Source organism: Populus euphratica, unplaced genomic scaffold, assembly GCF_000495115.2.
Source record: "Populus euphratica unplaced genomic scaffold, PopEup_1.0 scaffold277.1, whole genome shotgun sequence".
Classification (NCBI taxonomy): Eukaryota; Viridiplantae; Streptophyta; class Magnoliopsida; order Malpighiales; family Salicaceae; genus Populus; species Populus euphratica.
Genome location: NW_011500109.1, coordinates 9,426 through 24,142, shown reverse-complemented (window position 1 = coordinate 24,142; position 14,717 = coordinate 9,426). Strand labels below are relative to the sequence as shown.

Below are 14,717 nucleotides of genomic sequence, written 5' to 3'. Positions count from 1 at the left end.
AAAAGCATTATTATCTAAATATATAAACTATTTTTATTTAACTTTAATTTTAATAACAACTTTAACCAAATATATATAAATACTAACCCAACCTTAATTAAAAATATTTTTTATAAAATAATTTCTTTTTAAATTACAACTAAAACATAATACTAAGCACGTATCTCCCAAAAAGTCACCGTTTCATTTCCCATTTTCTTTTGTGTTCCCATACCGAATGAAGCATTAATTACATAGCATGCTTTTGAAGTGTTATGCGTTCCATGAAAAACAGCTTAGCAAAAGGCTTTGTTTAATCAAACACGTAGTGTGAATGTGTGCGGAGAAACAATAGATTAACAAAAACAAGTAAGTGAAAAAAGGGAGGGAGGAAAGAACATGCGGAAGAAACCCCACCCTTGAAGATCTAAGAGAAGCTAGAGGAGAAAAATATATATACTACTGTATCCGACTAGATGGAAGCTTACTTCCGAGACGATGGAGAGGACTAATGGTGTTGTACAGGCTTACAAACAGATAGTGTACAAATCTAATGAACTCCTAAATGGGTTTTAAAATGGATTCATTGAATAACTAATATGAAGTAAATAGTTATAGTTTTAGCACTAAAAAGTTTTTGTAATCAAGAAATTTTATGATTTTTAAATTATAACCGGTGATATTTAATTAGTTATTTAATAAGATATATTTTACAAAAATAAATAAATACAAGTAAAAGAGATCAATACTAAATAAATATATTCTTATCATTTTTTGTGTGTCATAAATTTTATTCTGTCTCCTAATTGTGTCACTTTTTTGTAGAGTTGGATCTACTGAATAACTAATAAAATGTTATTAATTATAACTTGGGCGTTATAAGAATTTTCTTTTTTATAATGGGTCCTATTAGATAAATAATAAAATATTATTAGTTATAGCTTGAATATTATAAAAGAAAAAAAAGACAAAAACATCTATCTTTTATTGAAGAAAAACAAAATTTTTATTAGTGTTTATATAATAAATAATTAAAGACTTAAGATGAGTTTAAAAAAATACCTAATTTTTTATAGGAGAGATAACCTAAACAAGAAAATTTTTGGACTTAAACCCACAGACATCCATAGGCAGAATTAGGTTTAATATTAACACATTAATACACACACATGTATAACATGTATAATTCTATTTAATATGTATATGTATGTATGTATACATACATACATACATACATACACATATTTTTTTTTCAAGTCAACTAATAAATAAAACTTAGGTAATAAATATCCAAACAGCTATTTAAAATTTAATAAATAAAATGCGAAAATCTAATCAGTGCATGCTACCATCCATGTTTGTGACGTTCCATAGCAAAAGTGCTTAGGCATTAAGATATAACACTAATTGATTCAATTCTCATTACAATCATAATTCCAATTCCCAAACACACCAAGCATATTATTTCCCACCCACCTAAACTTGAATAATCATCACGTGTATATTATCTTTCTTTAATTAAAATTGTATGTGCCCAAAATAAAAGATTTATTCTATATAAGGAAACTAGTTATTTATTTGGAACATGATAATATAAAATATATGTTAATACAATGTGAAAATTCAACTCTATATCTAAAAAAAAGAGAGACTAAAACATTAATATAACTCCTAAAAACTAGGCTAATTCCACACATGGCTATGTATACATCACGCGAAACCTAAAATAATATAAATTAAGTTTTTTAAATCACTTCTAATTATATAGTATTCTATTGACACTTTATTTTGACTCTTAAAAGTCTAAAATTGTTTAAAAATAGGTGTGTGTGATATATGGTTATTGTCTCGCGTTATTTCAAACTTATTTAGATAAAAAAGATTAGTTAATTATTCCTTTTTGCAACGGCTGCCAATAATAAAAGAAGAATATTTTAAATAAAGCGATTTATAATTGTTTTTAATGTTCATATCTTTAATCTCCGTCCACTCTACATATAATAAAAAACTAAAAACTATATCAAAATTAAACAAGTTATTATCTTTTATTATCTTTGACTACTTTGAATAAAAAAACTAATAACTTTTGACAAGCTCTATTAACATCAAAAAACGTACTCCTTAGTCAAAACATTACATAAAGTTTCTATACATGCCTCTATCTTTGATTTTTTTTCTCATATATAATCAAAAAAAACTCTTTAAAATAAAATAATTCAGTTAAAACTATAACGTTAATATTATGAGGTTAAAAATTAATGATATCTTGAATAAAATTTTTATTCACATGCATGATAAATGTATTAGTGTTATATATAGATTTTATTTTAACATATGACTTTTTTTTTAAATTAATTCATAAATATTGTCATAAAGTAGTGATTTTGGCAGGAGAAGACATTTTATTTGTAAATATTAAAGTATAAATACTAATGTATGAGGTACTATGTTTTATCAAACTTTATTTCCTTCAAAGATCTTTCAAGAGTTTTTAATCATAGATATTACTAAATATAAGTAACTAAAATAAACAATTAAAAGATGTTTAGATATTAAGATTTATCATATTTTGACTTGATTATATTATTTATCATATTTTGACTTGATTATATTTATTTTTATCATATATACTCAAACTTACTTCATTATAGCTTTTTTATAATTGAAATTATTATTTATGTTTAAGAAAATGATGTTTTTCTCTCTCTTTTTTATTAAAAAAGATATTAAACTTTTTAATACAACATAATATCAGAAATATTATTTTAATTTTTTTAATATACATATAAGAAAGTTATACAAAATTTAAATTTTTTTATAATAAATATATACAAGTTTTATATTTGCTAACCATTAAGTATTAAAAATAATACATGTTTATGTTCAAACACTTGACAAAAATACAATCCAGCCTTACAATAATCCGTACTTTTAAAAATTAAAAAAAGAAAACCGCACGCCCGCCTTTGTCGGATTGCAATAGCCTTTTTGTTTTTATTTTTTTAAAAAGTTAATATTTAAAATGTATATAACACCCACAGATGCGCTTCCTCCTCTTTTAACCATGGATAATCCGCCCCCACCCGAACCCTCTAACCCTCCTCCTCCTCCTCCTCCTTTGACTCAAAGTCATGCTGTATCTCGTTGTAATACTCTTGGTTTGGGTTTGCATTTGGTTCCAGCTCAAGGAATGGCTCCTGTTTTGACTCCACTCCCTGATCCGACCCCAAATCCACCTCAAATTCCTGACTCCATTCCATCTTCGGTTCCGGCAACCTCTACTATTACCCGTAAGTCTTGCATTTCTTAAAATATTTGTCTTTCTCGAATACATTAGAGAAAAAAAGTGAATTTTTTGTTAATGGGTTTGCGTTATGGTTTGAGACTGTTTTTGGGTGTTTTAAGTTTTTCATGTTTGGGATTTTTGAAATGGCCTTTTGTTTTGTGGGGATTAGAAAGTTTGTATCTTGAAGGTTTATGTGTTTTTTTTTTGAAAGAGAAAGTTGAAAAGAATAATATTTTTTGGTGCATTTTTTGGTTGTTTAGTAGGTTGATTAAATGTCAAAAAAAGAATAATCTTTTGTCTTCTAAAAAGAGAAATATAAAAAGGAATCATTCTTTTTTTTTTTTGTTTCTATGCCATTAAATGGCAAAGTAGTTTCTTTCCTTTGTGATGGAGGCGGTGTTTCCTTGTCGTACATATGAATTATTATTTATTACTAATCCTTTATTTTGTTAGTTTCACTATTTGTAGAAATTGTGATAAATCAATAAGAATTTGCTATTTGTAGAAATTGTGATAAATCAATAAGAAGGCATTTTGTTAGTGTAACAAATCTCTCTGCTTGGCTATGAAGAGAAATTATTTAATGTTACTGGAATAATTGTTGGAGTTGTGTATTTAGACTGATATTATTGAATAATTACTTGATTAAGGAATAAGCATTGATTGTTTGGTGTAAAATTTGTTTATCTCGGTTTCGCAAAGAGGTCACTCTACTATTATTGACAATGTAAATTCTACTATTTGATTCTTGAAATCTAATGATTTTTTGTTTCAACAAAGTTATTGAATTTGTACGCTCAAGCTTGCAGATGGTCGTGTTCATCTTGCTCAGTGAACCTCAAGTGACATTAAGTTTTTTGCATCCAGGACTTTTGATTGTAGGGGATGGCCACCTGGATGCCTTTATATTTCATATTTAGTTTGTTACTTGCAGCTTTCTGTATATAATTGTTTGAAGTTTGATTATATTTGATAATGCAGATGACTTAAATTTTATCTGCGTGATTTTTTAAGGCCTTCCAGAGCGCTTGTTGTTCAAGAATCGTCTGCAAGAATACACGCGAAGATCATCCTTACAGCTCCCAGTATATCAAACTTTCAATGAAGTATCCTCACACGCACCAAGGTTTAGATAAACTTTGTGGGTAAATGGAGCACAATATACCTCTCCAAACATTTTCTTTCCTTGAAAGGAAGTTGAACAAGAAGTTGCGAAACTGGCACTTGAGAGTATTCTAAAAAGGGTAAAGGATGAAGGATGTCCCCTTCTAGATGAGGTTTGTGAACAAATTGTAAATTTTACCTCTTCAAATGCTATTAATTCTTTTCTTCTTCATCCTTTTGTTGTTGTTCTTTAGGGGCTTTATGAATGTATTAGTTTTGTGTTTTAGGCTTGTGACATTCTTCGTTGTGACAACTTAAATGGCTTCCCTCCATTTTTCAAAGCAATATTAGTTTTTTTTTTTCAAATGAATTTTCATTGGTTGTCTATATATTTAGATACCTGATTCACAAGTCATTCTACACTATCATTGATGTTTTGAAATCTCTTCTGATTGATCATACAAGTGAATAGAAAAATGCACTGATCTGAAGCACAATGTTTTTATTCTAATTATATAGATTGTTTTGGTACATTGGTGCCAATTTTGCTTAAAATGTTGCCTTGCTTCTTACCTTTCCACAAGCTTCTCTTTTTTATTGTTTGGTTATAGTTTTAAATTCTGTCCTGTATGAATTTGAAGTCAAGGTGTATCTGGAAGTCCCCATTTACAGCACTGTGTCAAGAATGTTTATTTTGCTTCTTACTTTTCTACATGTCCGTCTTTGTTCTTGTTTGGCTATATATACAGGACACGTTGTTTTGCAAATCCATTCTCAATGAATTTGCTGTGAAGGTGCATCTTGCAAAGCCTACTTGCAACACTGTTCAGTCACCAGGGCTGCTGCCTGTTTTTGTGTCCACTTTAGTTTTCAATGGTGTAAGTTATACTGGTGATGCTGGCAGAAACAAGAAAGAGGCTGAACAATTGGCAGCAAGCAGTGTGATACTCTCTCTTCCAGGTATCCTTACCTTCATGAGGAATTGAGAATTTGCTTCATATTACATATTATGTTTTTGCAGTTTGTTTGTTTCTTTTTTCACGGGTGGTTAACTAATTAAAGCTGGTGAAACAGGTGATTCTGGGTCATCAAAAATTCTTTATGAAATAATCAAGTTTAAAAGAAAACTCTATGCTGCATTGGATAGGGTCAAGGATCCAAGCCATTCCCAACCCAACATTGTGCATGGGGGAGTAAAATTTGGATGTTTCGAGACCACAGTCAGTCAAGAGCAAGAGGTTAGAGTTGCTATTGTTAGGGATGCTGTACCAGAAAGTGCAATTTCACCTGCAGCTTCAGGAATGCGTCCACCCCACCATGAGTTCAAGAGATCGAGACCAGATCCAGCTCCTGACCCGGCTCCTTTTCCAATTGCATTCACACAACCTATTTCAGAATAGGGTTATTGATGCTGGTTCTAGTGCAACCAAAAAGAAGAGGAGGAAGAAGAAAAAGGCTAGCGAAAATGAGCAAGTTGATACTCAGTGTCACATTCGGACATCACAATGATCGATTAAAAATTTTATAAGAAAAGAACAGATATCTAACATCTTGTTTGTCGCACATGTGTAGCTTTGTGGTGAAATGTGTCCACTCTCCATATATGCAAATCAAGAAATGGGGGAGACAAGAATTTCTTGTCTTTTATCAGTGGAAAGAGAGAATAAGAGTTACCACAGAGTATTTTGGTTACTAAAAACTTTAATTGGTCTTAGAGCTCGGGTACGAAGACTGGTTGCATAAAAGAAAGATATTAACACTTCAAATATACTTTACTTGAGGTAAGCTGCAATGTTTAATGTCTAATAGAAGCTAACATATTGTCTCGTTTTTATTTGTTGGTCTGTATATAGTTTAAGAAAAGTCCTCCTCAGTAATATCTTTCTCTTATCTGATAAAAAAAAACCTAACTGTTCTAATGTCTATACATAAAAGAACTATCTTTTTAATATCGGGAATGTGTTTTACATATAATTTTGTAATTCTAGATGTTAAAAAAACAAAATAATTTTTTTGATATTTTTTAAAATATTGGCCTAGTTCTCATGCTTTAATAAACTGGATATTAAAGTTAAAATATATGCTAATATATATTTTTGAATTTTTATTGTATAAAAATATGATATGAAAATTTCTTATAAGCTTTCAAAAACTTGGCCTTATGCATGAAGATAAAAATATTTTTTTTTGTTGTTTTAGATTTTTTTATTTTGTAAAAAACCTGGTATTTTAATATCATATTTGTGTCTTTACAATATAAAAATATAAACTAATATTAAGTAAGATTGATAGAAAAATACACAGGAAAATCATTAAATTTTCAAAAAATATTTTTGGATTTTTTAATATCTAATATAATAATAATATTATTATAAATATATAATAAAATAATATCAGGTTAGGCCCAACCCAATCATAGGGGCTGAGCCCTACCTGTTTGGGCCAATTTTGGCCTACAAGATGTCATTTTTTTGGATTGGGCTTGACCCAACCATTTTGGTTTGGACCAGCACTGATCAGGTCCAACAAACATTGGAGAACTTTTCATTGTTCTGCGTGAACAGTAGAGAGTGAATTAATTTACTTTTCATTATTCGATTGGGCTTGACCTAACCATTTTGGTTTTGGTTTGGACCAGCACTGATTAGGTCCAACAAACATTGGAGAACTTTTGTTCTGCGTGAACAGTAAAGAGTGAATTAATTTACTTTTCATTATTCATGTGCAGCGTGAACAATGGAGAAGGGATAGATGCAGGAGGATGAGAATAAGAAGAAGGAGAAGGGCGGGGGAAAGCTGAGTTAGTGGTGGCGCTAGTGATTCTTTTTCCAAACAAGGTGACTGTGCATTGGGGAGCTGCTTTACTGATCGACTGTTTCTGTTCTTCTTTATGTGCTTTTTCTTTGTTTTTTTTTCCTTTTTTTTTCAATGTTTTCTATCTTTGTTTATGTTCATCTTCTATGTTTTCTTCCCTTTTCTTTTGTTCCTTTCTTGTTTGTTTTTTTCCTCAATTCTCTCTCTATTTATTTTTGTTTTTCTCTATTTTTTCCTTTCAATCTTCTTTATGTATTTTGCGTCCAAAACTCTATAAAAATATCATGCCCATCCCTTGATTTTTATAAAGGGAAAAAAAGGGAGAGAGGGCTATTATCCATGTCCAGTAATGACATGGGGGTAGGGTGGTTGGATGGTTATTGGGTAGCCGCTTTAGGGTTGGTTGCAGGGCTTGTCCTCTCTATTTTCTTGTTTAGTTGTAGGCTATGGGTGTGGATCTTGTTTTTGGGAGAGAGACAAATACAAGGGAACAAATTTCTTCTTTACCCGTATCTACATGTCTAGGAGAAGAAGATGGCAAATAGTGCGATCAAAATGACACTGTTTTTCGCCCTCATTCTTTTTCAATGAACAATGCATAAAACGATGTTTTGCTTAAAATATGCCATTCCATTTAAAAGGAAATGGCGCCAAAAGAATGTCAATTTCCAAATTAGTGATTAATTTATGATGAAATGATGTTTTGCTTAAAATATGCCATTTCATTTAAAAGGAAATGGTGTCAAAACATGTTAATTTTCAAATCAGTCATTATTTTATGATTTGTTCAATGAAGTTCTCAATTGTAAATTTTGATTTTAAGAATCAATTCAATTGTATTATTGTCAAATTCAATCACCAGCCTTGAAGTTGATTGTCCTTTTCACTTTAGCCCTTGGATTTGAATTTATATATTTTGACACTCAATTAATTAATAAACTTTCATGTTTTTCAATTTAACTACTAACTTAGTCAATCTCAACTCCTTTATTTACGTGTTTTTTTTAGTTTGATTCCTAATTTTGAATTTTTTCAATCAAGTTTTTAAATGATCATCAAACTCCAATATTTAATTAAGCCTTGATATGATTAAATTAAACCTTAAAAATTATAATTTGATTCCAGAACTTTAATTTCTTTTAATTAAAGTCCAAATTGATTTAAAAATTAATTTTTCTTGAAATGAAAGTTTCTATAAATTCAATTAAACATTAAATAAAATTTAATTGAGTCCATAAACATCTGATTTTAGAATTTTTTTATCAAATTAATTTTTTTTTTGTTAACATGGCTTTTTTCAGTAAAAAAATATATTGTTAAATTTCAATCTTTGTATTTTTGAATCTCTTCAACTAATTTCTAGTTATTTTTTGGGAGTTCTAACATCTTTTTCTCAATACAATTATTTTTTTTTATTTTCTTGTGAATATATTTTTTGGTTTTCTCTTTTTATGTGGTGATCTAAAAATGGATAACAATAAATATATTCTCTCTACAATACTTGCAGAGTAAAGACTAGTTGAGGGCTCTGCATATGGAGTTTTGTAAAGATAAACAAAACTGAACTTTTGAAATTGATTTTTTCAAAGCATGATTAATTTGAAACTTGTCTTTATAGCAATCTTTTTTGAATAGAAACTAATGATCAAAACTATATATAACTTAGTTATTTTGAGATCTTGATCTGGCGATCCTATAAATTATATTTTTAAATAGGTTAACTAGAAATCTCATATGGTGATTTTCCTTAACTAGAACTTAAAAATGTTCTTTCTTATGGCAGGGTTTGAAGTTTCATCTTTTTTTCTTTTTGAGAATTTTCTAATGGTAGGGTTCTTTTCACTTTTCTTTCACTGCTAAGATAATGTTGGTGGCTTGGTCAACCTAAGATCCCATCCGGTGATTTTTTTTAACCAGAACCAAAGTCTGTATAGCTTGGTCAACCTAAAATTCAATATGCTAACTCCCTTTTAACCAAAACAAAATTCCATGTGTGGTTAGGTTAACCTGAAATCTCTTTTGATGACTTTTTTTAACTAGAATCAAAATTTTATATAGCTTGGTCAACCTAAAATCCATCTGGCGGTTCCCTTTAACCAAAGCTAAAAAAATCCATGTGTGTGGTGGTTGAGTTAACTTGAGATTCTATCTGATGATCTCCTTTAAACAGAATCAAATTCTGTACGTGTGGTTTAATTGTAATGGGTGACCTATCTAGATTGAAAAAAAAATATGAAAAATGGTTTTATTATTATGAGTGGCCTACTTAGATGGAAGGAATATGAAAAGTGGTTTTATTGTAATGAGTGACATACTTAAGTTAAAAAAAAAGAGAGTAGCTCATTGTAATAGATGACGTACCTAAGTTAAAAAACATGTGGATAATGGTCTCATTGTAATGGGCGATCAACCAAAAAAAGATAATAGTCTCATTGTAATGGATGACCTATCCAAGTGGAAAAAAAATATAAAAAATGATCTTATTGTAATGGGTGACTTATCGAGATGGAGTGAAAAGTGAAAGTGGTCTCATTGTTATGGTTGACCTACCTAGATGAAAAAAATACAACAAATGAAAAGTGGTCTGATTATTACGGGTGACTTATCTAGGTGCAAAATATAAAAAGTGTGAATAATGTGACTTACTTTGCAAAGTCTTAAGGAGATGACAGGATAAGGGCCGAAAAACTTGGTGCTTTTTGATTGCTAGGTTGACTTGATAATTCCCAATTGTAGGGTTTGAAAACTTAGTGCTTTTTGATTGTAGGGTTGACTTAAAAACTTATTTTGATGATAGAGTTAATCCTCTCATTTATTTGAGATTTTTCTAATGGTAGGGTTTATCTCATTTTCTTCTTGTTCTAGGGTTAAAATCATGATTCTTTGTTATTATCTACTTAATGATTCTTTCTTTGTTCACAATTTTATTAGACTCATTGGGGATTTTCTTGTAACAATTCAAAAAGTATTTTGATTTAATATTTTAAGGTTAGATGACATGTATGCATCGTTACCTAATTTGAAATATGAGCCTTTTCTGGTTGATGTTCCATTATTATAGGGTGCCTTTGTTTGCTATTCAAAGTTTTCTTTGTTCTTCTATGCACTAACTTGTTCATGTGCTAGCCTTCCTTTTAAATTTAGTGTAATGCTCATCCTGTATTGTCTATAATGATTATTATTTTCGTTGTTTATCAAGCATAATCATGCCTTCAAGTGCGGTGTTGCTTGACTCATAATGAAGGAATATAACAAATTATTCATCCCCTGGATTTTCTCAAGCATTGTTTTTTGATTAGTTGTGTGCATTTTTCCAAAACCTATTAAGAGGTTTTCTAGTGTTGACCTTCTCATAGATTGCCAATCAGCCATAAACTTGCCTCTAGTTGAAACAATACTCTTTATGTATATGTTATCATAGCTTTCTTTGAAACTATCTGGTCGTCTAGACATGTATCTTATGGCTTGCACTGAAAGGTTTTTTGTTGTATGCTTATTGTTTTTCTCAATATATTCCTCTTAACTTGTCAAATCAAATTATAAAAAAAATACTTTGGCATTATTAATGATGTTTTTCTCATCACCCATATTTATAAGGTAAAATGCATCTTTGGACTTCAAAACAGATGCTCCCATAATCAGTCTCGGTGGTGTGCATCCTTTTGATGTTCATTCAAATGCACTTATGCGATAACATCTATTAGGAGTTGTAGTCATGTTTGAAAGTATAAACCCAAGATAACGATATGAAAATGTCTTTCAAGCGCAACATTGTTCTGTATTTAATCTCAGTGGTGTGTATCTTTCCAACATTCATTCAAAAGCAGTCATGTGATAACATCTTTTAGGAGTCGTAGCCATGACAGAGGGTAAACCAAGATAATGATATGAAAATGTCCTTAAAGTGCAACATTGTCCCACAATCAGTCTTGGTGGTGTGTCTCTTTGTGACATTCATTTAAAAACAGTAATGTGATAACATCTTTCAAGAGTCATAACCATGTTTTAGAGGATAATTCAAGATGACAAAAGCATATTAAGACAAACAAAGTTGGTTTGCATTTTAAACACTATCACAACTTCTTGGATCACCTAGTTTTGAAACTTCTCACTCTCAACTAGCTTTCGTATAAAGTTCTTAGCTGAGATTTCTTTTAAAGGGTGGATAGTCAGTTGCAGTAATGCTTTATCTTCATATTCGACTTTTGTATTCCAATCATCTCTTTCAAACTTACCCTCTAAGGCATTTATATTTATAGTTGATAGTTCTTGACTAAGGCTTTCTAATCTTTTATCCGGTTGTATTACACATAGAACATTTGGGAATGAAACACTAAAGGGAAAGATTTTTAGCTTTTTCGCTTTAGGCTCTCTTCCTTTAATCTTAGCTATTCTTCTTTCCCTTCTCCTACCAGTAGCCCATCGATAATCCTTTTTTTTGGGTCTATAAGATGAGATTAACCCTTTCTGGTATTCCGGTGAGGGTTAAATTAAAATGGAATCTCACGTTCTAAGAAGTATTTAGCTGCAATCCTTATTGTTTTTGAGATTTTTAGCTTTCTCATTATCGTGCTATTAGGAACCAAATCAGTGTTCATAATCTCAAAAGCATGGACATTCTTGTCCTTGCAATCTTCAGCCTCAATGAAAGGTATGGCCACATTCTTTATCATGGATATTGTTATTGTTTCTTTAGCTTTGACAGTTACCAGCATCTCATTCATGATGTACTTGAAGCATTGGTGCAATGATGAAATTACTACACCAACTGCATGAATCCAAGACATTTCTAACAACATTTTATAGGAAGGGTGGATATTCATAACTTGAAGCGTTACTAGAAACATTTGTGGTCCTGTATATAGTTTCACTTTCTAAAGTCCTAATTATTTATCTAAGTGAGCCAAAATGGATTTAGTTTTATGTAAGATTCATCAACCAACATTTCTTTCAACATGTGTTTTGGCAACATGTTAAGAGCCAAGCTATTATCAACGAGCACTTTTCTTGTGAGGTAGGCTTTGCACCTAACATTAATGTATAAGGGCTTGTTATGTCCAGTTCCTTTAACATAAAGCTTATTTGCTGTGAAGTACAGATAATTGGTGGTGTGCATCATTCCTACGAGATGCTCTATGGTTTTCTACTCATTGTCTTGAGGTATATAAGCCTCATTGAATACCTTTTGCAATGTGTTTCAATGTAGCTTTAAGCTATTTATCAAGGATATAATAGAGATCCTATCTGGAGTCTTTTTTTTAGTTGATTTACTATTTAATATTTGTTGTGCTTTATCAACTTTAAAAATTCATTAGAATTTTCTTTAGTCATTAGTTTATTAACTTTAGTTCCTTATTAAGATCTACCATTTTTTACCTTTTTCTTTCCTCAACTCTTTGGGAGTGAAGCACCGGTTACTCCAAGTCAGCCCACTAATCTCAGCTTTGAATAAAGGAAGAGGAGTTTAGATGCTGGAGGTATAACCGTAATTGTAAGGCTTTACTTTGTGATCTCCTTTACTTGTGTAGGAAGGTTTAGCCACGATTAACTTTGATGACCCATTAGTTATTGGTTAGACTCTATATACTTCTAATAACCTTTTTTGACATTCCATTATCCTTATTTAATAATTATCCTTTATAGCTTTAATCCTCAACTCTCCCATGATTAATATCTTTTCAATGTTTTGGTGAAACTCAATGCAATCATCGATATGAACTCGCAATAATCACCTACCTCTAGATGACATTTAGTATTTATTTCTAGGAATCATGATTGTACCAACATGCCGTACAACTTCTTTATAGGCACCTTGAACACCTTGCTTTTATTCCTAACTTCTATCATGTACACTTTGTTATTACCTGCAGCATAATTAGGAAATAAGGCATGTCTTTGAAAGACACCTGATTAGTACTTAAAAGTGCATTTTTATCATGGTTTTATATCATCATTTTGCACTTGAAGTATCAATAACTCCTTAACCAAAGCATGTTTTATAATAATATAACTAATAATATAAGATACCTTTAATTTATGGTAAATGTCTATTTTTAATGCAGGCCTATCACATAAATGAAAGGATTGATTGATGACTTGAAGAACTTAAATTGCAAGGATAAAGAGATGGCCAAACTTAGAAAAGAGATGTCGGTGCAATCCAAACCGGAACACTGTTCGGTAATTGGGTCATATCTGGAGCTACAGATCTCAGATTTAGGTCCAATTTATATGGATAGAAAGGTAAGACATAGGCCTACAACTTTCATATGGAGCCCAAGATCTAAAAAGGCCATTATCAAGTCCAAATTGTAGCAACAACAAAGAAGCCCGAATCTGTCTTCCAGCCCGAGCACTGTTCGGTATTTTGGCCATATCTGGAGTTCTAGAAGTCCAAATGAGCTGAAATTTTTACACAAGAAAGCTGAGACAATTGCCTACAACTTTCATGTTTACAACTGGCTCCAATTTTGACGTTATCAATGACGTTTTGGGCAGACAAGAGAAGATAAGGATTGTCACCAAGTCAAAAGTTGGTCACCCACTTATCAATTAGTCATCAAATCAATAGTTCCCAATTTTGGCCTATAAAAGGAGGCATTTGCCATGCATTTAGGCATCTTGGTGTTCAGATCAAGATCATGCTCTTCCTTTCTCTCTTTGTATTTTTTATGCTTTGTTTTCATTAATATTAAGTTTATGCCTTTCATTTCCTTTCCTTTACTTAGTTAACTTTTATGTTCTTATTTTGTTTATCTATTTTGCTTTCTTTCATTATGTCTAGCTAAGTTAATTATGTCAAGGTGAAAAGGTTACACTAATGGTGTAAGAATAAGTATAATGTAAACTTAATATGGACTTTAATGTTTGATACTAACATGTTTTATATTTGCTATCTTGTTCACTCTTTAATACTTTGCTTGTTAAATGACTAATCTTGATTTATGTTGTATAACACTTGGTACAACAAATGCTTGGCACTTTCATAGCCCATAATGTATGGTATAACCGACACCTGAGCTATGAAAGGAACTTGATTTGTTGTTAACATAAGTTATAATCATGAATGCTTGACGAGATTTACAAGTATTAGCATTAATTGAATAAGATGACTAATGTAATCATGTTAACAATATATAATCTGATTGGAACCTCCTTTGTGTGTGGTTTCCAATTCAATAATAAGAGTTTATACTATACTTGTTTGATATACCATTAGTGGAACCTTTTATAATTTGTATAATTAACCTCCCTGTGGTTCGACCCTGGTCTTGCCGGGTTATTTATTACTTCGACACTCCTGCACTTGGGAGAAGACATCAATCTTTTAATCGTGTCAACACCTACCCCAACTTGTTAAGCTTTAACAATCACTTTTTGAAAGTATAACAGGTTTTAATTACATACCTAGGGTTACAAGCATGGTACTCGTAAGTCAATTTTAGCTTGTACTTGATAGGAAAAGGTGGTTGGAGTGGTGGTACATGGATAAGAGCTATGTGTCTGATGCTCAGTAGTTTGGCATACAAGTTTT

At 30.7% G+C, this 14,717-nt stretch overlaps 1 pseudogene; it reads left to right on the top strand.

The window, feature by feature from the left end:
• The first annotated feature begins 3,017 nt into the window (after window positions 1–3,017).
• Window positions 3,018–7,266, top strand: LOC105109692 (double-stranded RNA-binding protein 4-like; annotated as a pseudogene).
• The last annotated feature ends 7,451 nt before the right edge of the window (window positions 7,267–14,717 follow it).